The 25,196-nt window shown below is 36.3% G+C and overlaps 1 protein-coding gene across 1 annotated transcript in view; it reads left to right on the forward strand.

The window, feature by feature from the left end:
• The first annotated feature begins 12,063 nt into the window (after positions 1–12,063).
• The window catches only part of Dnajc5b (DnaJ heat shock protein family (Hsp40) member C5 beta), a 207,129-nt gene continuing 193,996 nt past the window's right edge, over positions 12,064–25,196 (forward strand). Inside the window, exon 1 of the mRNA XM_027932906.2 lies at positions 12,064–12,168. The gene's annotated coding sequence lies outside the window, so the exon portion shown is untranslated. The remainder of the gene's footprint in view (positions 12,169–25,196) is intronic.

Below are 25,196 nucleotides of genomic sequence, written 5' to 3' on the forward strand. Positions count from 1 at the left end.
CAGCTAAAAGCATCCAAGGAAACCCGTGCCACTGCATGAATGTTTTGCTACTTTGAAATTTCCTCCACCAAGTGAACTTGTCCATCACCTTTAAACTCAATCTCATACAACGTCTCAGGAAATGGACAAAAAGTAGACAGCTTCTTTGCCAGATTGTTACCATGAGCAGCCTCAAATCTAATTCCCAATACAGCCCTCCTGTCAGTATTCTGATCTTCTGAGCCCTTGCCAGGATTATCCTTTTAAGGTCTATTAACAGAAGTCTAGACTTTCTCCAGCCTGCTCCTCTAAATGTTTCCAAACATCTCTAATATACTAATTCTTCCACATTGTCTTAGGTATAACTATAATCAACAGCCCAACTTCTTAGTACCATATTTTTTGTTAGCCTGCTTTCTGTTAGTATAACAAAATACCCAAGATGATCAACTTACAAAGAGAAAAGATTTATTTGGGCTCACAATGTTAAAGTTTCCAGTTCATGTTCAGGTGACCCCATTGCTCTGGGCTTTATGGAAAGGCAGGTGTAAAACTGCTCACCTCACGGCAAGAAAGTAAAAGAGGGAAGAGAAAGAGATCAGGATCCCACAATCCCCTTCAAGAGTATACCTCCTCCAGTAACCTAAAGTTCTCTCATTAGTTCCTTCCTCTTAAAGGTTCTTCTACTACCTCTCAAGAGTGCCATCTTGTAGACCACACCTTTAACAGTTGCCCTTTGGGTTGACATTCAAGATGCAAATTATAGCAATGCATATTATCTCACTCAGTTTTTAATCAGATTGTTATCTGTTTTCTGCTATAGTTTTAATATAATTATAAAAGCATTTAAAACTAGCAAAACATTCAAATTCTGTTCTTGAAAGAGAAGTCTTTAAATCTCCACTTAACCATAAATCTCTATTATTTGCTCAGTTCCAGAGTCTAAGCAACTCCTCTTTGTAATTTTTCTCTGTCAGATTTCCATTTAGTGCATAGAATAGCCAACAATAAAAACATCAATCTATTTCTTCATTTAAAAGTGTTTGTAATTCATAAACATCATAAATGTATCTGCTTCATTTAATTTTCCACTTCTCCTTGTTGATAGCTTTCCTTTATAATTACTTCATTGTATCCACCTTGTTTTAAAGTGTTTTTTAGATTAAGAATACACCGCATATCTAAAAAATTTCAGATTTATCAAGTTTCTGATGTCCTCTTTAAAAGTTCTATCTTCTCAGTACCTTCTAGGCTCCTTATGAGAAGTATCCATTTCCTGTGCTCATCCAATACTCAGCACACACAAAATATTTATTGAACAAATTAATAATGAGCAGTAATATACCTTATGGAATTACAGGTATGCCTGAATCAAGTATATAAATGGCAGGTATTAGATCTATGCTATCATTATTAATATAATGTGGTTGAGGTTCTCATCGTGTGGTTCATGGTCTCCCTTTTCAGGGGAGGGGGTCTTACAAGATCAAAATCATTTTCATGAGATGACAGAGACATTTGCTTTGTTCACTTGTTGACATTTGCAATAATGGCATGAAAGAAATGGTTGGTCAAACTCCTGGAACCAAGCCCACTGTTATACCAGTCATTGCGTTCTTCACTACTCTGTGCACACATTTCAAAAATGACAGTTTTAGCTTGTTCATGTCTTTGAAGTAAAAATTACTAATTTTATTATATGTCAACTCTGGAGTCCACTTCTTAATGCACTGTGTGATGAAATGGGAAATGTGTATAAAGTCCTTGTATTTGTCTCAAGGAAAACACTTGGGCCATTGTTTGTTCTAGGAACTGAAGCAGCTGCTTTCTTCATGAAACTCCATTTTACTTGAAAGAATGACTGGCAGACAACTGTGGTTATTAGGACTTGGATAGTTGACACGCATTTTCTCTAAAAGGAAATGAGCAAGCCTGTCACTTCAAGGTAAATACCTTATAATATTTGTTGTCCATAACTAATCCAAATTTCCAAGTAAATATTAGAATTTTGAAATATGTGATCCACCATCATGTGCTTAATACTTTGTTTCCTGATGAGATCAGTAGTGACATTAATGGATGTAATTTTTATTGTATAATAAAAATGGACCAGCATTTGAAAAATTTGCATAATAAAATGAATAAATATTTCTCAAACAACTAATGCCTGATTTGCAAATCATTTGCATGCCATGGTGAAAATACCCATTCAGAGTCCAAAGAAACCCAGTGAATTTTAATGGAACAGAGTATGAAGCGAGTTCAGATATCACATTGCACTAGCCTTTAAGAAACTTCCATTTGTTGAATTTGGGTATTGTAGCAAAGAAAAATATCCACAACTATATGCAAAGGCTACCCTTTCCCCAAATGCCTACATAAATGAAGTTAGACTTCCTTCACATATTTCAACAAAAACAACATAATACAACAGTCTGAACACAAAAACAGATATGAAAATCTAGCTGTCTTCATTAAACCAGATGTTAAAAAGATTTGCAAACACTGCAACTCTTCACTATTTTTTAATTTTGGAAAATATAGTTCTAGTTCACAAAAACGTTATTTGTATTACCATGCAATAGACTTTTATTAGTTATTTTCAAAAAACATTTCTAACATGGTAAATATTGTTAGATATAACTCACACAAACAAAAACTTTAAGGTCCACAGTGATTATAATTCATAAACATCATAAATGTATCATGATTATAATAAATTATAATTTGTTATTGACTATAAAATTTTCTTTTTTAAAAACTAAAATATTTTCTTTTTTGACAATTTTATATGTACAGAAAAATTGAGGAAAAGATACCAAATTCCTATAAATTTTCTTATCATTCCCTATGTGCACATGCGTGTATACACTCATGCATACAGTGTTTCATGTGTGTGTGTATGTGTATACATGTATTACTGAAGTACACTTATTACATTTGATGAACCAATATTTATACAATATTATTAACCAAACTTCATAGTTTACATTAGAGTTCACTCTTTGTCATGTCCATCTTATGGGTTTGATAAATATATAATGACATGTGGTCACCATGAAAGAATTATACAGAGTAGTTATACTGCCCTAAAAATCTCCTGTGCTCCATTTATGTATTCTTTCCTCCCTCCCCTTAAACTTCTCATTCACTGATTGAAGAACATCTTGGTTGTTTGCAAGTTTGGGCAGTTGTGAATAAAGCATCTATAAACATTCTCAGGCAGGTATTTGTGTGGATATAAGTTTTCAATGTGTTTGGGGAAATACCAAAAAGCATCATTACTGGATTGCAAGGTAAAGTGTGTTTAGTTTTGTAAGACACTGCCAAATTGTCTACCAGAATAGATGTAGCATTTTGCACTTCCATTTACAATAAGTGAGAGTTCTTGCTGCTTTACATTTTCATAAGTATTTGATGGTATCAGTGTTTTAGAGTATATGTTCTAATAGAAGTATAGTGATACATTATTGTTGTTTGAAATTATGATTCTCTAGCATATAATGCAGAATATATTTTCATATGCTTATTTGCTATCTATCTATCTATCTATCCATCTCTTATTTGCTGAGGTGTCTATTTAGATCTTTTGTCAATTTTTAATTGAGTTATTGATTTTTGTTATTGGGTTGAGTTTTAAGAGTTCTTCATATTTTTTGGATGCCAATATATTATCAGCTATGTATTTTGTAAAGATTTTTCTCCTAGTCTGTGGTTTTTCTTTTCATTGTCTTAACCATTATATTTCACAGAGCAGTTTCAATTTTAATGAAGTCCAGCTTACGTATTTTTCCTTCATGAATCATGCATTTGGCATTGTATCTAAAAAGTCATTGCCAAACACAAGGTCACTTAGATTTTCCCTTTTGTTATCTTCTAGGAGTTTTATAATTTTGCATTTACATTAGGTCTATGATCTGTTTTGAGTCAATTTTTGTGAAGGGTTTAAGGTCTGCATCTAGATTCACTTGTTTTGCATGGGAATGTCTAGTTCTAGCACATTTGTTAAAAAGACTGTTTTCTCCCCATTGTATTACTTTTGCTCTTTTGTCAAAGAATCAGTTGATGATATTTGTATGACTCTACTTCTGGGTTCTCTGTTCTGTTCCATTGATCAGTCAAATTCTTTTACCAGTACCACACTGTCGTAATTACTTTAGCTTTACAGTAGGTTTTGAAGTCAGGTAGTATGAGTTCTTCAGCTTTGTGCTTCAGCACCATATTGGCTATTTTGCATCTTTTGCCTTTTGATACCAACTTAGAATCAGCTGTTGATTTCTACAAAATAAATTTGTTTTGAGTGGGATTGCACTAAGGTTATAGACCAAGTTGGGAGGAATTGATGACTTAAGTCTTCCTATTCATGTGTATGGAGTATCTTTCCTTTTTTCAATTGAACCCAGGGCCTTGTACATGCAAGGCAAGCACTCTACCAACTGAGCCATATCCTTAAACCATAGTATGTCTCCATTTATTTGGGTCTTCTTGCATCTCTTATCAAATTTTTGCAATGCTCCTCATATAAACCTTGTACATATTTTGTCAAATTTATACCAAACTAGTTCATTGTTTCTGTGTTAATATAAATGGTATTGTGTTTTCAATTTCAAATTCCAATTGTTCATTTCCAGTATTAAATATGATCTTTCAGGTGCTGGGGTTGTGGCTCAGCAGTAGAACGCTCTCCTAGCATGTGCGAGGACCTGGGATCCTCAGCATCACATAAAAGTAAATAAATAAAATAAAAGTGTTGTGTTCAACTACAACTGAAAAATAAATATTAGAAGAAAATATGATCTTTTAGTTTGGCTTTTCATTTTCATTCTCTAGTTTTTTTCCCCCTTCAGTAATTTTTAAATATGTAAAGGAGTCCTGAGATTACAGTGTTTAAGGACTACCAGTATTTTGTAATGAGCATGGTCTTTGGAGTCATGTGGAACTAGGTTTCAGGTTTAGCTCTAGCACTTCCTTTCTCCATCACTACAGGTAAATTGTTTAACTTAGTCTCAGTCGCCTACAGGTAACATAGGATAAAATTAATAAATATGTCAAAGGATTATCTTTAGGATAACAGTGGTAATATCTGGAGAGCCTAATACACATAGAAAGAACACAATAGTACCTATTGTTATTCATATTGTTTTGACCTAGAAAATCTGCATTGCAGAATAGAGTTCAAGGAAATAACTCCAAAGGTGGCCTTGGTGTGGAGGATATTTAAACAAAATACTAAACGTAGTAGAAGGCAGGAAACAACAAAGGACAAGGTAAATACATTAATTGCACTCTAACAACACGATGAACTAATCATTAAAATTAACAAGTATACATATTGGGTTGACTCATGAAAATCAACATATAAAAAAGTTTAAAGGAAAAATAATATTAAATAGTGTATAAACACATTATAACTACATGTTGATTTTGTATATTGACAAATATTAGAAGTTAATTTCAAGCACTAAAAAGAGAATTGACGATTTATTAGCTCTTTTTCTGTAAAGTTGCTTACATTCATGTTTTTAAAATTATAACAAATTCCTATTGCTTAGTATTTTGGAGGTGCTTTTGGAAGTTATCTTCAAGTGTTTGGGGTATTAAATACTTTCTGAAGTTTATATGATTTATATTCATGCACTAAGATCATTGTAATGTTATTCCTTAAGTCTATTATTATGTCAAGTGTACATTTCTTATAAATCTGTTATTAGTATCATCCCTCTTTGGAAATATTTTTACTATGCTCTTGACTTTCCATTAACATAAGAGAACACTAAAAAGATGAACTCAGACTGAGGGTGATGGTCAGTGGTAGAATGTGTGTCAAGCATGTGTAAGGCCCTAGATTCTATCTCCAGTAACATAAAACACACACACACACACACACACACACACACACACACACCAGAACGAAAGAAATGAACAAGGGTTCACTACCTGAACTCTTCCTACCCTCCAGTCATCTGCTTCCCTTTCTTGTGCCTTGCTGTCGCGAGGGGGCAAAATTGCCACTTATGCAGTCGAGGGGAGAAATAAAGAATGTCAACGCGATTCTGCCCCTTTCAATGCTTTATTCACTCAAATTACTCAATACAATTTCACTCTATAAGTTCTTAATCAAGAAAACGACAAACCTTAATGCTCAGCACTGCAAGAGACATAATCAATTCACAGCAAACTATTCTAGATTAATTAATTTATAGCAAACAATTCTAGGTTAATTCTAAGCACTGCAAAACACACTTAATCATGATAGGCCAGTGACAGACATTCCCTCTGCATGCTAAGTTCAAAAGTCTTAAGCCTTAGGCTTTATGTCCAGCAGATGCACTCTCACTCAGACGGGCGGTGATCAGGTCCAGAACCAAGGCAGGATTTTCCTGGCGTGGAATGGATGACCCATGAGGAGAGGGTCCTAGGGAGAAGTTGCGGCTCTCACCAAGATCCAGATGAGTTTGAGAGTGGTGAGGATCACACAGAGGCTGGGGAAACAATGACAAGTGATGCAATGTCAGGTCCTCATCAGGCTCTCCAGCTCGAGTGCATCCTTGCTTCAGCTGGCTGAATCCCTATTCATTTGCTGTATTATTTATACTAAATTTGGGGGGAGGGGTTTGACCCCCCTTTTCAATCCTTATCAGCTACCACCAGATTTCTCAGTGACATCATTTACCCTGGGGTCAGAAACATCTGGTCTGGTGGTTTCCACCCTGATCGTCATGCCTTTCCCTCTTATCAGGTGAGGACAGCCTGCCAGGGGCTTCACTCTGTTTATCAGGGTGAGGGGAAATAACTTGTTTGAGGCCATACTGGAGGGCTCTGTGGGTGTGCCTAGTGAGACTGCAAGTTTCAAACTGGAGTTTTTAAAATGGAGTTGCTTAGGCTCAGGCCTAAGGCCATCCTAACACTTTCTTATAGCAAAAATTCCAATGGACATTTCTAAGCCTCTCACGACGACTTGTGTACGTCTAGGTTACACAGGGTGTCAAGTCATGGAAATAAAAAAGCACTGGAGTAGAAGTCAGCAGTTGAGTCCCACAATAGTCACTAATCACATAGTTTTTAGAAGTTTTTCATCATCCCTCGGTTTCTTCATGTGTGAAATGAGATTACATAAATTATCTCTTTCAGCTTCCTTCCAGCTTTAAAAATTGCCTGAAATCTTTAGTAAAAATACAGAGTTATGAACTCTGAAAATATTCATTACGATTTTTCCTTTCCATATTTTTCTTGCTCCTGCATAAGTACTGCTGCTTCTACTATGCTACTCTAGACAGATCTTTCATGGTCACAGCAACACCCCAGCTCTGCTCTCCAGGATTCTCTCCCTGATGTAGAGCAGGCTTCTGCCCAAAAGCTATTCTCAGGGAATAGGAACAGTCTCCATGAGGCAGGGGTAAGTTAGATCCGATTATTCACATACTTTTGTTGCCACTCACTGAAACCATTTCTATTACTAGGCCCTTTGTTAAATGCTTCATAATCATTATTTCATTTATTTTAAACAACTACCCAATCAGGTAGGTATTTTAATTCATGTTTTATAGTTGAGAAAACAAGTCTCAGAGGTTGAGGAAATTGCTCAAGACCACACAGGACTATTTTTCTCCAACATTATTTAAATTGGACATAAAAACTCAGAATGCTGGCTATCTTTCCAAGTTATGCTTTCTAAGCAGCACATGTCTGGATACCATATTTTGACATTTCAGAATCCAAGTATGACCATAAGAAATCCCAAAGGCCTGCTTTACAAATCTAACTGGTTTCCTTTCTGCTTCAGGGAAAGAATTGCAGTATTGCTGATGATAGTCATTAAGATGACAACAGCAGATCAGGGGATGTGTTTTCATCAGACTGCCTTTAACCTTAAATTTTAGTAGATCTATGAAGAATAGTATACTTTAGGCACTGTCATTCAAAATGGAACTTTCTAGAAATCATACAGCAGAATTCTAAGAGTATCTCCTCTCTGTTCTTGAGAATTCATTTCAATTGCTGATTTTTCCAGATCTATGCTGTAGTGGACTTCAGTTCTTTCAAAGAAGGTTTTGTTTTGGGAAAGTGTTACTGTTTTCTGTTCTCTACTTCTAAAACATACTTTGTTTATATTTTTTGAGTTTTACTTTCCTGACTTCTTTTATATTTTGTCCATTTAAGATTTATCTGGCAAAAGTCCCCTTTAAAAAAAAAGTTATTCATTAGCAGTGGCATTTGAATAATTTGGGCTTTTTGTTTTTGAAACAGAATTCAATGTCATAAAATTAATATTTTTAGTGGAAAATAAAAAGCTATTGACATTATTTATTTTATTAACCAACCTTAAGTTATCCCAAAGAAAAGCAAATTTTCATTTATTTACTGTGTTGCAACACAGTAACTCTAAGTAAGAGAATCTGTTGACTAAGATATTGCTTTTTGAGGATCATATCACAAATAACTTTTTCCTAGGACTTTCCCTATGGAATCTGCCCTCAATTGTTTTGTCATCATCTCCTTATTTCTTTTTTTTTTTTTTTTGGTGGGGGTTGCCAGGGACTGAACTCAGGGGCATTTGACCTCTGAGCCACTCTCCAGCCCTATTTTGTATTTTATTTAGAAATAGGGTCTCACTGAGTTGCTTTGTACCTCGCTTTTGCTGAGGCTGGCTTTGAACTCGTGATCCTCTTGTCTCAGCCTCCCAAGCCTCTGGGATTACAGGTTTGTACCACCACACCCAGCTTGATCTCCCTTTTTAAAAATTTTTATTTATTTATTTTGATTAGGTATATATGACAGCAGAATGCATTTTGATTCATTGTACACAATTGCAGCACAACTTTACATTTCTATGTAAATTTCTTTACATTTCTATGTCCATTACTAGGGTAATGATGTCCATTTCATACCATCTTTCCTGCCTTTATCTAGTCAAAGTTCCTCCATTTCTCCCATGCCTCCCCTCTCCCCATTATGGTTTAGTACCCACTTATAAGAGAGAACATTCGGCCTTTGTTTTTTGGGGGGTTGGCTAACCTCACTTAGCAAGATATTCTCCAACTCCATCCATTTACCTGCAAATGCACCATTTGACCCAGCTATCATCCCACTCCTTGGTCTATACCCAAAGGATTTAAAATCAGCATACTATAGTAATGCAGTCACATCAATGTTCATAGCAGCTCAATTCACAATAGCTAAACTGTGGAAGCAACCTAGATACCCTTCAGTAGATAAATGGATAAATAAACTGTGGTATATATACACAATGAACTAGGTGATCTCTTTAATACAAAAATTAGAGAGTATAGAATAATGAGACACAGTGTTCAAAGTTTGCATAATAAGTCTTTGGTTTCTTTAGCGTTTTCTTTTATTACTGAAATAAAGAAAGGAATACTGAATATCAGAGATGCTAAAATAAATTCCTGTCTTTTATTTATGTGATACTTTTTTCACATGGAACTCATATTTATTTTATGCATTGGCCTTTCTATATGGTTTTGTGAAGGAGTTCTACCCTAGCATCCTCCCTTAACCAGAGTCAATACAGGGTGATATCAGATCTGAGAAGCCTCAGCTTTAGTTATAGTTTCAACCTATCATAGACCTTGAACACTGACAAAGCCATATTAGGAACCCAATTTTTTTTTTCTGGTCCCTCAGGGAAGTGATGAACTTGGGGGAAATGATCATAGCCAGATAAACAGGCAGATAATAGATAAATAAATAGAAAGGAAGGACAAGAAGGAAGAAAAACCAGAGGACAGAAAGAGAAAGACAAGTCAGAAAGAATAAGAGAAAGAAAGTGAGAACACTCAAAGGTGTCGCTGCCTTATGTAGATCACCTTAACAGGAGATAAAATCAACAGAAATGTTCCAGATTAGACAAGACTTTGGAGGCAAACCACAAACATAGTTTTGACTTTTTAGGCCTGTCAAATTTGTTAATTCATGAGGTATGTTTTTAACTCAGGTATGTTTTTTATCATTCCCTTGCCCCAAGTTTCTACTCTTGATTAATACAGTTATTTAGATGAAACAGCACTGTTGTTTTCTTAAGTTCAGAATTAGACACATAGTTTAGTAAGGCGGTACAATACCAAATTTGCTTCTTCATGCTGCTCTCTTTTCTAACCTTTAAATAACATAATTCATCACTTATTATTTTACCAAAGATTTGCAAAGTCTCTGGGTTTATAGATGGCTTTGTAGAACTGGGCATTAAGGCCAGTTGGAGGTGACTGTACATAGTAACAGACTCAGTCTCCTTCAGAGCCAAAAGTAAAAGAAATCTCTGGAGCAGTTAGGGAGAGAGAATTCAGCTGCTTATTTTTCTAGCCCTCTGTTTTGAGAGATAATAAGTATAAAATTATTTCTGTTACTACTTCCCTCTGAGTGAGCTACAGAAATTCCCAGGTTTAATCGTACCTTGGAGGTCATAGCCACTACCTTGTGGGTTTCCCAAGAAGCTTGACCTCCTGAGAAGATAGAGTCAGGGAGCATCTCTACCACCAGTCAGACCACTTGCCTCTCCTTTTCTAACCAGATGGTGCACCCATTTTCAAATCCTTGCTACTGAGATGCTGGGAGAACAAGAAGATTAAAAGTTTTTTTAAAATACTCTATCATTCTCTCACCAAAGAAACACTCTGGTTCTTTTCATTTTTGCACATTACTTCCTAGTTCTGTCAATAGGTAAATATATTTTTACACAGTTGTAGTTTCAGATCCTCTTTCTTAAAATAATGACATTATTTGAAAGCTGTTTATTTCCAAAGCCACTGTTTCTGTTTACCTCTGCAGGTGACTTTTAACCAAGTTTGTATTCATGCAGTGTGAAGGGCTGGAAAGGGAGAGCACATCATTACATAACCTTGGCACCATTTCCAAAATCTCTAGCCTGCTATCTTGCCTTACAAGACTCATCTAAATTTCCATTTTGTGTTCATGCTTTAAAATGTCATTCTCTGGGATAGTGATGTAGCTCAGGGGTAGAGTGCTTCCGTAGCATATCCGAGGCTCTGGATTTGATCTCTACCTCTACAAAAGAAAACAAAGAAAAAATTTTTAAAAAGATATTTCCCTCAATATTGCATTTTATTTTGTGTGAAATTCAATAGATATGGTATCTGAAATTTTAAGGATCCATAAAATAGTTTTCTTAAAAAATGAAAGGCAACCAAGAATTGCTTGAGCTTATTTACAAAAGACTAGCTAAGTGTTGCCATGGAAGATGTGACGTCACTGGGACAATGAATGTGAGAACCTTGTCTGGAGAGTCACATTCACAAAGGCGAATTAAAAGGAATGGGAGACATTGTCTGCCAGAAGATTTAAACAGCCTCAGAAAAGAAAGTATTATGTACAATTGAAGTTCTACAATTTTTCTCACTTAGTGTTCTAAGGATCATTAAAGTTGTAATTTTTATCTAGAGATGGGTTAAAAGTTTTGGTCTTTTTTTAGCTTCATTGCCTGCTACTTGCAAAATTCTGTTTTATATCTATTCACTTGGAAATTACTCAAGAAAAACTTATTAGGAATAGGAAATATTGGAGAATAATATTTTGGTGATTCTTCTGTTTTTTGTTTTTGTTTTTTTCCCCCAAAGGCACATTTAAAATTTGTACAGCTTCTTTTCTGTTTCTTTAAATGGGAAAACATTTTATACATTACAGGGTTTTAAATGGCCTATATGATTTCTGAAGAGTGTTAAAAGAATTGTCCTTAAGTCTACATTTGTCTATGTCTGTAATATATTTTCATCCTTCTCTTTTATCATAGACTGGTAATTAATGCCTTAAGAAGTCACCTCATCACTTCTCTGCCTTTAGGTACAAATATGTCTTAATCTAATCTGGACAAATTTTGTCTCAAGAGCTCAAACACTTTTCTAACATTGCCTGTTTTATTTCTAGTTGTATAAATCCAATTTGCTGGGGGGAGCTCAGATTCTCCACTTAGATTTATTTTAGGACACCCAGCAAGTTCTGTCCTGGGTATTAACCGTCAAGATAGCACACTTGATCTTTGGTGTTTTCCATTTCCCCATTTGAGGCCTCTTCCTCTGGGCTCCACTTGCCACACACTGGTGACAGCAGCTCTGGGTGAACACTCTGGACCAGCTGGCTAGTGAACTTGCAGATCATTCCTGCCATCAGATTGAGCCTGACTTTCATTTCCATGGCATTTGTTCCTTTATCTCTCAAGTAAGTAATTTCCCTTAATGTCCCTAGGCTGTTTTATTGAAGATTCCTGGAGACTCAGGAATATAACTCTAGTTGTGAAGTTTATTTACTATAACAAAAAGTAAAAGTGTGTGCATATATATGTGTAGCAGCCTGAATTCCTTTCAAGATACCATGACTTATGTTTGTGTGGAGACATAAGTGCCCGTTGATGTACACACACACACACACACACACACACACACACATACACACACACTCGTCCCCAAGTGAGATCAGGACAGAAAAATTGAAGCTGGTGATTTGGAAAATTCAAGTTTCTTTTTCTGCCCAGGTCTTACCATGACTTGTGGAGAGACTTTAGCATTGTGTTCTAGTGTCATGTGTTTTTGTAAAGTGTGCTAAGGAAAGATGCTAAGGCCACTGTCAGCTAACAATGATCTCTTATCTCTTTGACTTGCCCTCTCTAGTACTTGCCTTTATGTTTGGTGATGGTGGAGAGCATATAAGTATTTTAGGTTCTAGATAAGGGGAAATTAAGTTGGTAATACATTTAATTTAGGTATCATAGAATAAATAGTTGTCCCTTAGTATCTGTGATTCACATCTAATCCAGGACCTCCAAGGACACCCAAATCTGCAGATGATTAAGTCCCATAAATAAAATGATGTACTACTGGCATCATCTATGTACATATTCCTGTATACTTTAAATCACCTGTAGATAACTTATATCTAAGACACTATAAATGCTATGTAAGTCATTGTTATACTAAATTGTTTAGGCATTAATGATAAGAAAAAGAACCTGTACATATTCAAAATAGATACAATTAAAAATATTTTTCCATTCTTGATTGAATCAGTAGAGGTAGAACTTGCAAATGTGGAAGGCTGACTTATTTATGTGGTTTGCAGTCATTTCTATGATTAATAAAGTTATAGATAGATGTCCGGGTGAAGGAATAGCATCCAGGAATACCAGGAATACTACCCACTATGCTGAGCCACCTAGTGTCACTGCAGTAGGTGCACAACTAAGGTGTATCCATCATGAGTGTGTCCTGTTGCACCTCTTACTAAAAATGTGTAGGTATGGAGAAGTGTGTATGAAATGTCTTAAGCTAGACTGTGGAAAGTTCTCCCAATCATCAGATGTAGACAAGTGTGAACAGAAGTTTCAATTTGCACTGAAGCCATAACTATAGCTTTCTAGTCAGAGTATATAGAATGATGCAGCATCTACAGTCATCAACACACCCCTATATATTTTTTTAAAATTGCGATGCAGATTGTGTGAAATAGAATTGATCCAAATCTTTTGATAAGGTATAAACCTATAAGAGTACTAAAAGCAGCAATTATGTCTGAGTATGAGGTTGAAATGACTTATAGATCTCAAATGTCAGTATGTTAAACAAATTTTGATCAACTGTACTTCAAGAAAGACTGAAGTGTTTTCTTCTAGTCTCATTATAGATACTATTACAAAATAGCTGTTGTATAAAGAAGCTACCAAAGAGCACTCTACCAAAAAATGTAGATGAAAAGTATTATAAGGACATACTAGGCATTTAGTTAATAAAAATATTATGTAATATTCCCAGAGTTTGCAACATTTATGGAATTTACCAATATTTACTTTTTTCTAACATATTTGGATTTCCATATCATTCTAATTTTTTTTACATAACTTTGCATTTGTAATTTGTGTTTTTCTTCTTTAAAGAAGTCTCCAAATTTGTGTAAGCTTCTGTGTCTGAAAAACCTGAATCTGCTTCTGAATGAGATGAGCTAAGTCAAGCTTGCCCTTGGCATCTAACATAAAGAGGTAGTCAATAAGAAGTTAAGTTACTAAGAAAAACTATAAGTAATCAAAGTACTATAAGTGAGGCAATGAGAAAGATGTGTGTGTGTTTTTTTAAAAAAAGAAACAACACACTTTACAATGATGGATATGATTGGGATAGGTGAGATTACTTAGGAGAAGTAAGTGAATTTGTAGTACATTTGAATTTTTGCTGTGTTTATTTGGTTCTGCCTCATCTCTGCCCTTCTGAAATATACTGTTAGTTGCTTAACAATGGAGGAATAATAAAGCTAAGCATGTTTTCTAAATTCTGGGTATGGTGGGGGTTTTTTCCACCTTGATTTAAAAAGTAGCTTCTACCATTTACATTAGAATAGTGCCCTCTAAATTATGAGACCCTAAAACATATATAGTAAGATTCAATTGATTACTGAATTAAATTGTCTTCCCTACTTACTTTTCTGGGACTCTGTCCAAAGGAGCATACTTTTTCATCTCAAGTATGTTTACAAATTCAGTTCCTTAGAAAGCATAACTAGTGTTGAGGACATGCCAAGCTATAGATCATTACAGTGTCTTAGAACCAGTTTTTTAAGGGGGGTGGGTGAGGGCATGGTTGCTGCCTGTATACATTCTTGCTATGATGATTGGTTAATTCTTATCCTTCATTCCAAAGGTCCGAAGTTCTTGGGCATGCAAAGGCATATTGCTGATTGTAGATTCTTGTCTCTGGAATTTGCTTTTGTTGTTATCCTTTTGAGATCTGATCCTAGCTATCCCAAATACATAGTCAAAGTCCTTATAAAGTACTACTCACTTTTGTTGGTTTCCTATGGACTACCTCTCACAATGAAGAGTAGTGGTGTTACAGGTAAACCATGGAGAAATTATCTTATACTTACACAACTGGTTGAATTTTTGCCTTAAGTCTTGAGTTTGATCTTTTCTGCCATATTTATTATCAAGCTTTCAGTCCCCAATATAACTCTTACAAAGTGATGATAGGTGATTAGTTGTAATAACTGTGTTGAGAAACTTTAAAGACCCAGTCCTATCTGTTGACACTCCCCACCTCCTTACTTTAGCTCTGCTAAAACTACTGAACAGTTTTGTTCAAACCATAAAGGAATATACATAGTCCCTAGAAAATGAAATTATGAAAAGTGAATTGTGTCTGCCATGCTTTCTGTATAAGTTCACAAAATTTATCCACTTTAAGACCTATCCACATGTGGGCATTGCCATTAAATATTTGAACTTACATAAACTTATTTCATTCTTTGTGTTGGAAGAATGACTTAGTAGAAGTTTGTGAATTGCTAGCCAAGTATAAATGATCTTCCATAGATTGTTGCACCAGATCAGAAAAAATAGCCCCTAGCATACCAGCATGCCAGCAAATCTGCCAAATGGCACAACACAGTGTTTATCAAGTCATAAGTCTATTTATTAAACCATGTTCAAAAATGACAAGGAGGGCAAGACCAACTGTAGCTTGATTGCTTTTTAAATTTTTTTCCTATTGTGCTGGAGATTAGAACCCAAGGATCACTCACCAACTGAGCTATATCCCCAGCCCCTTGATTGCATTTATTTTTATTTTTTGTTGTTGTTGTTGTAGATGGATGCAATACCTTTGTTTTATTTATTTATGTGGTGCTGAGGATCGAACCCAGTGCCCCACGAATGCAAGGCAAGTGTTCTACCACTGAGCCACAACTCAGCCCCATTGATTGCATTTTAATCACACACAAAAAGAATTTCTTCCATGCAACTAATTAATAATCTGAAAACACCTTTATTCAAACTTTCCAGCAAATCTTGGCCAGTGTTACACAGAACACCCAGATTTTATTTGGTCAAGCTTCATCTTACTAGTATTTTAAATATTTTACAGATATATATTATTTTAAATGTAGTATACAATCCAGCTATTATATAATACATTTTTGTTTCTTTATATATGTATAATATAATCCTTTTGCACAAAAAGATTTTCACCCAAACTCTCAAAGGGTTAACAAATGAACTGGAAATCAAAAGACATAGAGGGTCTTATTTTGCTTTTTGATATTTTTGTTTGATATTATTTTATTAAACTAATACATGTACAGACAATGCCCATTTTAACAATAGGTGAATATAAAAGAAAAACGTTAGTAGTATTTTCCCCATTTCCTTCCTTAACTCCATACCTTCTCAGTGACCAGGAGTAACAGTTGTTATCCTTCCATCTCTTTCTCTAAAACAACATAACTCTGCAGTTCAGATTTTACTCATGACTAACTGGGACATAGGGTATGAGTTTCCTAAATAAGGAAGATCCAAACCTATAGTAAAAATTTTACTTTACAACTACTAGGGCAGCTAAAATAAAAGAGACAATAACAAATGTTAGTGAGGCTATGATTGGAACCTTCATGTGTTGCTGGTAGGAATGCAAAATGATGCAGCCACTTTGGAAAGAGTTTGGCAGTTCCTCAAAATGTTAAACATCAAGTTACCATATGAGCCAACAGTTCTATTCCTAGATATATATCCAAGAGAAATGAAAACATATGTCCATGATGAAACAAATGTTCATAGCAGCATTACCATTGCCAAGAAGCAGGAACAACCCAAATGCCCACCAGCTGATTAATAGATAAACAAAATGTGGCATATCCACACAATGAGGTATTATGTATCCATAAAAAGTAATGACATGTGCTACAACATGGATGAACCTTGAGAACATGCTAAGTTTAAGAACCCAGCAACAAAAGATGCTGTATGACTCTGTATATGAAATGTTCAAACAGAAAAATCTGTAGACACATAACATAGAGTAGTGGATTCAGGAGCAAATGGTTATTAATGATTGCTAATGGTTATCTCTTTGGGGTAAGTAAAATTATCTGTACTTAAATTCTCATGATGGTTGCTCAATTCTGTAAATATACTTAAAACCACTAAACTGAACATTTTAAATGAATGAATTTTATGGATATGTGAAATGTACATCAGTAAAGCTATTAAAAAGAAAAATGAGGATGTTTAATTTAGATGTCCTCCAAAATCTCTTTTAGAGTTTTCTTCTCTAAAACACTATTTGAAGACAATTCTTTGTTCTTTTCTTTTGTTGGCAAATTCATTTCAATATCAAATTCTTAACCTCCTCATTAAATCCACTGAATTTTCTCCATTCTTTTAAAAATGGTTCTTTATTGTTATGGTTTAGATCTGGAATGTCCCCCAAAGACTCATTTTATAGGCTTGGTCCTCAATGCAGCAATGTCCAGAGGTGGGGTTTTGGGAAGTGACTAGGTCATGAAGACTCTGACCTCATCAGTGGATCGATTCATTAATAGATTCAGAATTTGATGGAAGCATTATTGGAAGGCAATGGAAAATGTAGGAAAAGGAGCTTAGTTGGAGGTAGTACATCAGTGGGGGCATGTCATCCATGGGTATATCTTGGTTTTAGCCCCTACCCCCAACTGTTTTCCAACTGCCATAACCTGAGCAGTTTTCCTCCACCATGCCCTTCTGCCATGGTGTCTGTCACACCTCAGGCCCAGAGCAATGGAACTTGCCCACCATAGACTGAAATCTTTGAAACCCTGGGTTAAAATAAACCTTCGCTCCTCTAAGTTGTTTTTCTCAGGTATTTATTTTCATTACCAGCAATGAAAAGCTGACTAATGCATTTATGTTTATGCCAAATTTCAATATGTATTCTATGACATGAAAGTCAACTTTTAATCTGGACAATATACAGAATATCATAGTAAAGAACAAAATGAGTTAATAGTGACTAGTGTCTTTTGGGCTTCATATTACACAGTAGGGTCTGTTATTTATCCTAATAATTGATAAAAGAATCAACAAGACAAGATGTTGGACAATCCTATATGTATGGAACATCATTTTAGTTTATAATATTTGAGTATGATTGCCATATTTTATAGCCTCAAAAACATATATTCAAATAAAGAAACCTAAATTGTTTGTCATTTGGGCCATGGCAGATATCCAACATATGTACCATTCCTATATGGGTTTAGTAACTGCTCCAGTATAACCTAGAAGGTGGGGGGTTTATAGACTTTAGCCCTTCTAGGAGGTGGAGGAGACTACATTTTCATAAGCTTGAAAAAACTTCCAATGTCCATTTATATTCAGGTGCTTTAAAGAAAGTTGGATCTAGTTAACTAGTGTGGGCCTAGGAGAACAGGGGGGCAACTAACTCTTCCTTACCACTCTCAAGAGCAGGCACTGACTGAAATTTTCTTTTCTTCTTTTTTTTAATTACTTTTTTTTAGTTGTAGTTGGACACAATACATTTATTTATTTATTTATTTATTTATATGTGGTGCCGTGGATCTAACCCAGGGCCTTGCACATGCTAGGAGAGTGCTCTCCCACTGAGCCACAACCCCAGCCTGAGATTTTCTTAATACCAAAATCATTTCCTCCTTGCCTGTACTTCTTATATTGAAAACTGTTCTATTCATATGCAGAAAAAGCAAACTTGACTCCCATATTGTGGCCAACTGGACCAGAGGTAAGCCTTTGATTCAAAATGAGTTTATAAGACTCTTCTTAGAATTCTCACTTCTTAAAACTGGAGCAAGAGATTGAGTCAGTGAGGATATAAATAAAATTAATCTCAATTTATTCTATATTTTATCTCAACAACACACTTTTAACACCAGGTGAGTGGGTTTTCCCCCCACCCAACAAGCAAGCAATATTGTGGTAGTGCACATCAGTTTGTCAATCTCTAATCCAATTCAGTTCTGATGCCATGCACCTTGAGATTGCATCAATCCTGCAGGTTGAGGGCTTAGTTTCCAAGACTCACCACCTTTCCAATGCCATTTGCAAGCCCTGATTATTTTCCCCATGCTTCTGACAAGTAGCCATAAACCCAATCCTATAACATCCACTCAGGTTCAACCAGTTTGCTAATGTAACACAGAGAAGAGAACTCAGGGAAACATCTTTATAGGTTTATTATAAATAATATTATAAAGAATGCAGATGAAGAGATGCATAGAGTGGGGTATGGGGGAAGTTGTATGGAGTTTCCATGCCTTCTCTGAGCGTTCCCACCCTCTAGGAACCTCCATATGTTGAGCTATCTGGAAGGTCTCTGAACCCTGTCCTTATGGAGGTTTCATTACATAGTAATGGTTGATTAAATCATTGGCCCATTGGTTATAAGTTTAACCGTTAGTCCCTCTCTCTTTCTTGGAGCTTAAGACAGGGAACTTAAAGTCTCAACCCTCTAATCCAGTCTAAATATTTCCGATGACCAGCCATCATCCTGATGATCTAGGGGCGGCCAACCCTCAGTCAACTCATTACCATATAAAAATATACTTATCATTTTGGATATTCCAAGTATTTTAGGAATTATATGCCAAATATAGAGGAAGACCAAATATATACTTCACCATATCACAGTCAGATTGTAGAAAATTCAACATGCTGAATTAAGGAGTTCAGATTATACTTTAAATTTTTTATTTTATTTTATTTTTGAGTTGTAGTTGGACACAATATCTTTATTTTATTTTTATGTGGTGCTGAGGATCGAACCCAGGGCCTCACACATGCTAGGCGAGCACTCTGCCACTGAGCCATAACCCCAGCCCCCAGATTGTACTTTTGAGGTAAAAGGAATTCACTGTTATTTAAGTAAAAGAATGACAAACATAACGTAATGGTGCACAGGAAAAAAATTGAAGAGGGATAACAACTGGAGATGAGCCCAAGCAGGACCTCTAGTAGTCTGTTAGAGGATGGAGTAGAGAAAGAAGAAGGGATTTCAGAGGAACTGAGATGAAAAAATAGCAGTTGTTGGTGGTTGGGCAGATATGGAAGGAGTCAGATGGGACAAAGGATTAGAATATCTGAAAGTGATGCCAAATCTTGGGACCAATAGATCGCCACTCCCATAACATGAATAGGAAATCTGGAGGGGGAAGGAGTTTAGGGACTAAATTAATTGTTTCAATCATTGACATCAATGATTGCCAGTCAGTTAATGTTAAATGTCCAGCTGACAATTGAAGCTAAATTATTGTAACCACAGATAGGTCCTACTTATACTTTAGGTCTTCATAGCATGACAGCTGATTCTGGAAACAGCATTATTTCTGAGGGAGGGTGTGCTAGTTAACTGTCATTGCTTTGACAAATACCTGAGAAAAACAAAGAGGAAGAGGAAAGATTGATTTTGGCTCATGGTTTCAGAAGTTTCAATCCATGGTCACTAAGCTCTACTGATTGTGGACTGGTCGTAAGGGAAAACATTATTGCTGGAAGGGTGCAAGGCTGATCACCTTATGAAGGCCAGGAAGCAAAGAGGTAGGGGTGGGGGTGGGGGGCGGGGAGGCTGGAGACAAGATATATCCAGCCAGGGCATGCCCTTAGTGACACACTTCCTCCAACTAGGTCCCACCTCTTATAGTTTCTGTCACCTTCCACGAATGCCATCAAATATGAATCCATCAATGGAGTAATCCACTGATGAGTCAGATTCTCATGAACTAATCACTTCCCCAAAGCTGCACATCTGGACATTGCTGCACTGGGGACCAAGTCTTCAATACACAAGCCTTTGAGGGCACATTCCAGATACAGGAGAGGAATAAATAATTGAAAATTTATGGTGGGGAACTACTCCTGTCACAGAATAGGAGTCATCAGGGGAGCAACTTTTATCACCTCCATCATCACCATCATCACTACCATCATCACCATCACCACCATCATGCTTATCACCATTATCACTGTCATCACCACCATCATAATCATCATCACCACCATCCTCATCACCATCATCACCTTCACCCCGTCAACATCATCACCAGACTAAGAAAACCACAACACTGAACTATGTCCTAGAGAGTCCGAAACAGCTTTTCAGGGTCCTGACTGGGAAGTCCTAGGCAGAGCATCCTCTCCACAGGTGAGAGTCTGAAGTCAAGCCTTTGTTCCCAATGCAGTGATGTCCTGAGGTAGGCTTTGGGGAGGTGATTGGATCATGAGGGCTCTGAGCTCATCAATGGATTAATCTGCTGATGGGCTTATCATTGAATGGACAATTGGGAAGTGGGGCCACAGGAGGAGGTGAACCAGAATCTCAACAATTTATTTTCTTTTCTTGTGGTACTGGGGATTGAACCCAGGGTCTCTCTACCATGGAGCAATCTATCAATAAGTTACATTCCCAGCCCTCTTAATTAATGAGTTGTTGTTTTGAGGTAGGGTCTTGCAAAGATGCTGAGGTTAGCCTCTAACTTTTGCTCCTCCTGCCTCAGCCTCCTAATTAGCTGGGATTATAGGCATGTGCCACCATGTCCGGCTTCAACATTTTTCTGAAAGCTAGGGAGATAATGTTTCAGGGAAGAAAGGGGAAAATACACTATGCCAAAATATTGAATTACTAAGAAAGTGAGAAGGTGACTTCTAATACATAGTTGTCATGGAGACTTGGTACCAGAAATCAGAAAATAAGAGACTAAAAGTAGAGTTGTGGAAAGAAAAAAGAAACAGAGGGTAGAGTCCCTTCTTTAGGCATTCAGCAATGAAAGAACCTAAAAAAAATTATAGATTATCTGGGAGATACAGACAGGTTAACAGAAGAGTTGCCTTTTCCACCTTCCCTTCTATTAGAGAAGATACCTCCATGTGTCAAGATGGCTAGAGAGTAGCCAGACATGGTGGCACACGCCTGTAATTCCAGTGGCTTGGGAGGCAGAGGCAGAGGATTGCTAATTAAAAGCTACCCTCAGCAATTTAACAAGGCTCTAAGCAACTCAATGAGAACTTGACTCTAAATAAAATACAAAAAAAATAGGACTGGGGATGTGACTCAGTGGTTATGTGTCCCTGAGTTCAATCCCCAGTACCAAAAAACAATGGCTAAACAGTAAAAAAGTTGAAATTATTTAAAAAGAAAAAAAATGAAAAGGAAGCAAGGTTGACATATTTCAGCTTCTGTTAGCCACAGAGCTGTCTTTCCAAACCAATCTTATAGGGAAACCAAATATGTAAAATGAATAAAAGTGGAGTTCTCTGTGTGTGCATGTGTGTGCACATGTGTGTGCCAGTGACTATGAGATGTTGCCCTAGGAGTTCTCTGTTTCCTTTATGAAAACCAATGGCAGGCATTATCTCATATCAGTGGAGAAAACATTGTACTTTTCCTAGTTGACACTTGAGGAAACTGATTTAGAGTGTAGTAAACTTCTTCCCAGTCACAGAACTAGTAAGAGGCAGTTGGGACTAGAACCAGAATTTTATGACCACCAAATTCCATGTTATTCTACTCAAAAACGTCTTGTTTGTTCTGTTATAGCACACTAAAAATTTCCCTTTCTAAAGGAGAGGAAGAGACCATGAACAACAAAAAGAAAGGTTTGGGGAAAATATGTGGCACTCAAAAACAACTCAGACCAAATCACTTATCTGATCAGAGGTCCCCAGGTGTAGTCCATCCCTTAAGGGAGCTGCAGTCTAACAGAAACTTTAAAAAATTGATTCCTCATTGAAAAATATCATTTTTCTTCTTTGAAGATGAGGAGGGTATTGTTGGTAAGAATGTAAATGGTGTCCATGGGAAACATTTTTGGTGGTTTCTCAAAAAAAATCAAACCGGCAACTACCATTCGGTGCAGCCGTTTTCATTCTGGGTTCCTGAAAGCAGAGACTCAAGCAGGTATTTGTACACCCATGTTCATAATAGTCTTACTCACAATATGGTGAAAATATCCAAATATACTTTAACATATGAATGGATCAAAAATATGTAGACTATGCATAGAAGGGAATATTATTTCTCTTTAAAAAGAAATTAAATTCTGATATTGGCTACAATGTGGAGGAACATGGAAAACATACTAAATGAGATAAGCCAAACATAGAGACAAATGTTGTTTGATACCACTAACATGTGGAAGCTAGAAAAAGCAATTCCTAGAGTAAGAAAGTAGAAGAGCAATTGGCAGGGACTGGAGGGAGAGGGGCAATGAAAAAATATTGTTCAATGGATACAGACAGTTTCAATTGGAGTAATGAAGAGGTTCTGGAGATGCATAGAGGTGCTGGTTGGACGACAATGTGACTGAACTTAATACCCCTGAATTGCACACATAAAAATGGTTAAAATAGTATGTTGTAGGTTGTGTGTATTTAACCACAATTTTGAAAAAAAGAAGAAAAACATGGGGGATTTTGTTCTTGTTGCCTTCTATGATGCATTCTGGGTGATTTCTAACTTCTGTGATCACTGTTCTAGTTGAAAAGCAAGAGAATCTTTGCTTTTTCCTTGCAACTGGTATGTTTTGTTATCATTCATCTTTAGTGTTTCTTGGCATTCCTAAGAGATTCCTGAAAGAGTGATTATCAAGCCTCCAGATCAAGAATAATTCTTACTAGATTTTTCTACAGTAGAAGTATGCTCCTTATTTCTGGGTCAAGAAATGTAAATGAAACCAAACAATAAGTCTTGGACTTTATAATCCTTCTTCCAGGAAGCAGGGAGGCTCATTAAGATCCATCATAACATAGCTGACTCTCATTCTGATGTGGACACAGATTGACAACATTAATAAACTAGCCAGATCATCTGGACCCTTGTTACTTGAAGTGAGGTCTATGGCCAGCTGTGACAGCCTCCTCCCGGAACTTATGAGAAATACTTAATCTTGGGCAAAATCCCAGACCTACTGAATCAGAGTCTGCATTTTAACAAATGCAGGTGTTTCCTCCAGGTGTTTCCTATGCACACTGGAATCTGTGAGGCACTGATCTACATTACTTTATTACATGCAACATTTTCTCCTTGAAGAAAGAGAGATAAAAGTAGGGATCAAGCATTGGCTGCTGATCTACTATGTAAAGGATACTAAAGTATGAGTTTCACCAATGTTATTTCATGTAGTACTTAAAGTAAAAATAGAAGTATAAATTATAGTCCCCATTTAACAGATGTAGAAACTGAGGTTCAGTTATGCCATTACCATCCAGTCCAAAGTGCCAGAACTGGCATTTGACTTCAAGTGTTTCCAACTCCAAAGTTTTTGTGTCATACTTACGTACCTTCTATGCGTGTAAAAGAAGACATTCTGAAGCCTTTTGGAATGAAAAATTACTTAGGAATTTCCCTATGAAAAACATAACATGACTCAGGATCATAAAACTATCAACACTGAGCATTTATTTTTATCATTGCAATGTGCTTTCCTACATTAATCCTCACAATAACCAGGTGAGACAAAAATTATCTCTGTTCTGTAAATAAAAAAGCTGAAGTTCAGAGTAGCTAAAGGTTTGCTCACAGTCATAAAGCAGTGAGTCAGAATTGGAGTTAAGGTGAGAAGCTTAACTGTTAACTGCCAACACTCTCAAAGTCTGCTCTCTGAAGTCATTTAGATACTCAGAGAACCAAGGTAACTCTTTTTACAGATGTTGGAACCAGCTGGGTTGATCTTTGGGGCATTGACCTTTCCATAATGTGACTAAGTGAAACCATAGGTCTGCCACCCACTGTAATATGGCTGGCTACGTCTGAGACTATTGAGAATTCTAATATATGAGATCCAGTGATGGAATCTGTAGAAGAGTACAGTCTAGAAGACTTCAGATGATGTGAGCCATGATCTCCCTGCCTGCTCTCTCTCATCTTATGTGACTTGCCTGTTGATTTTGGATGCCCGGCCATCTAGGATTGTAGTCTGTTTTAGGAAGGAGCTATAGTCCCATACCATCTTTTTAAGCAATGACTCCTCATTGCAAAACAAAGTTTTTCTTTTTTTAAAGAGTAGTATGAATGTAAAATGGTGTAGCTGATACAAAAACAGTGTGGTGATTCTTCAAAAGAATTAAACATATATTTACCTTGTGATTCAGAAATTCCAGGAGATTTAAAGCCTCATGTTCTTAAAATCAGTTGTGACCCTTTCCACTCAGGACCTTTACACAGGATATTTCCTTGATCTCAAATGCTCACTCTGCTCTTGGCTTGTTTAACATTTCCTCATTCATTCTTCAGGTCTCAAGCTTAATCTCAATTCTTCCGGGAAGCTTTTCCAGATCTACTCTAAGTAAGGGCTCTCCTGTTTGACACTCATAATCCCCTGTACTTCTCTGTATTAGTCATCTTTGCATAACTCTAACAAAATACCTGAGATAAATAGCTTAAAAAGAGGAAAGGTTTATTTTGCCTTATAGTTTTGGAGACTTC

This window comes from Marmota flaviventris, chromosome 15, assembly GCF_047511675.1.
Source record: "Marmota flaviventris isolate mMarFla1 chromosome 15, mMarFla1.hap1, whole genome shotgun sequence".
Lineage (NCBI taxonomy): Eukaryota > Metazoa > Chordata > Mammalia > Rodentia > Sciuridae > Marmota > Marmota flaviventris.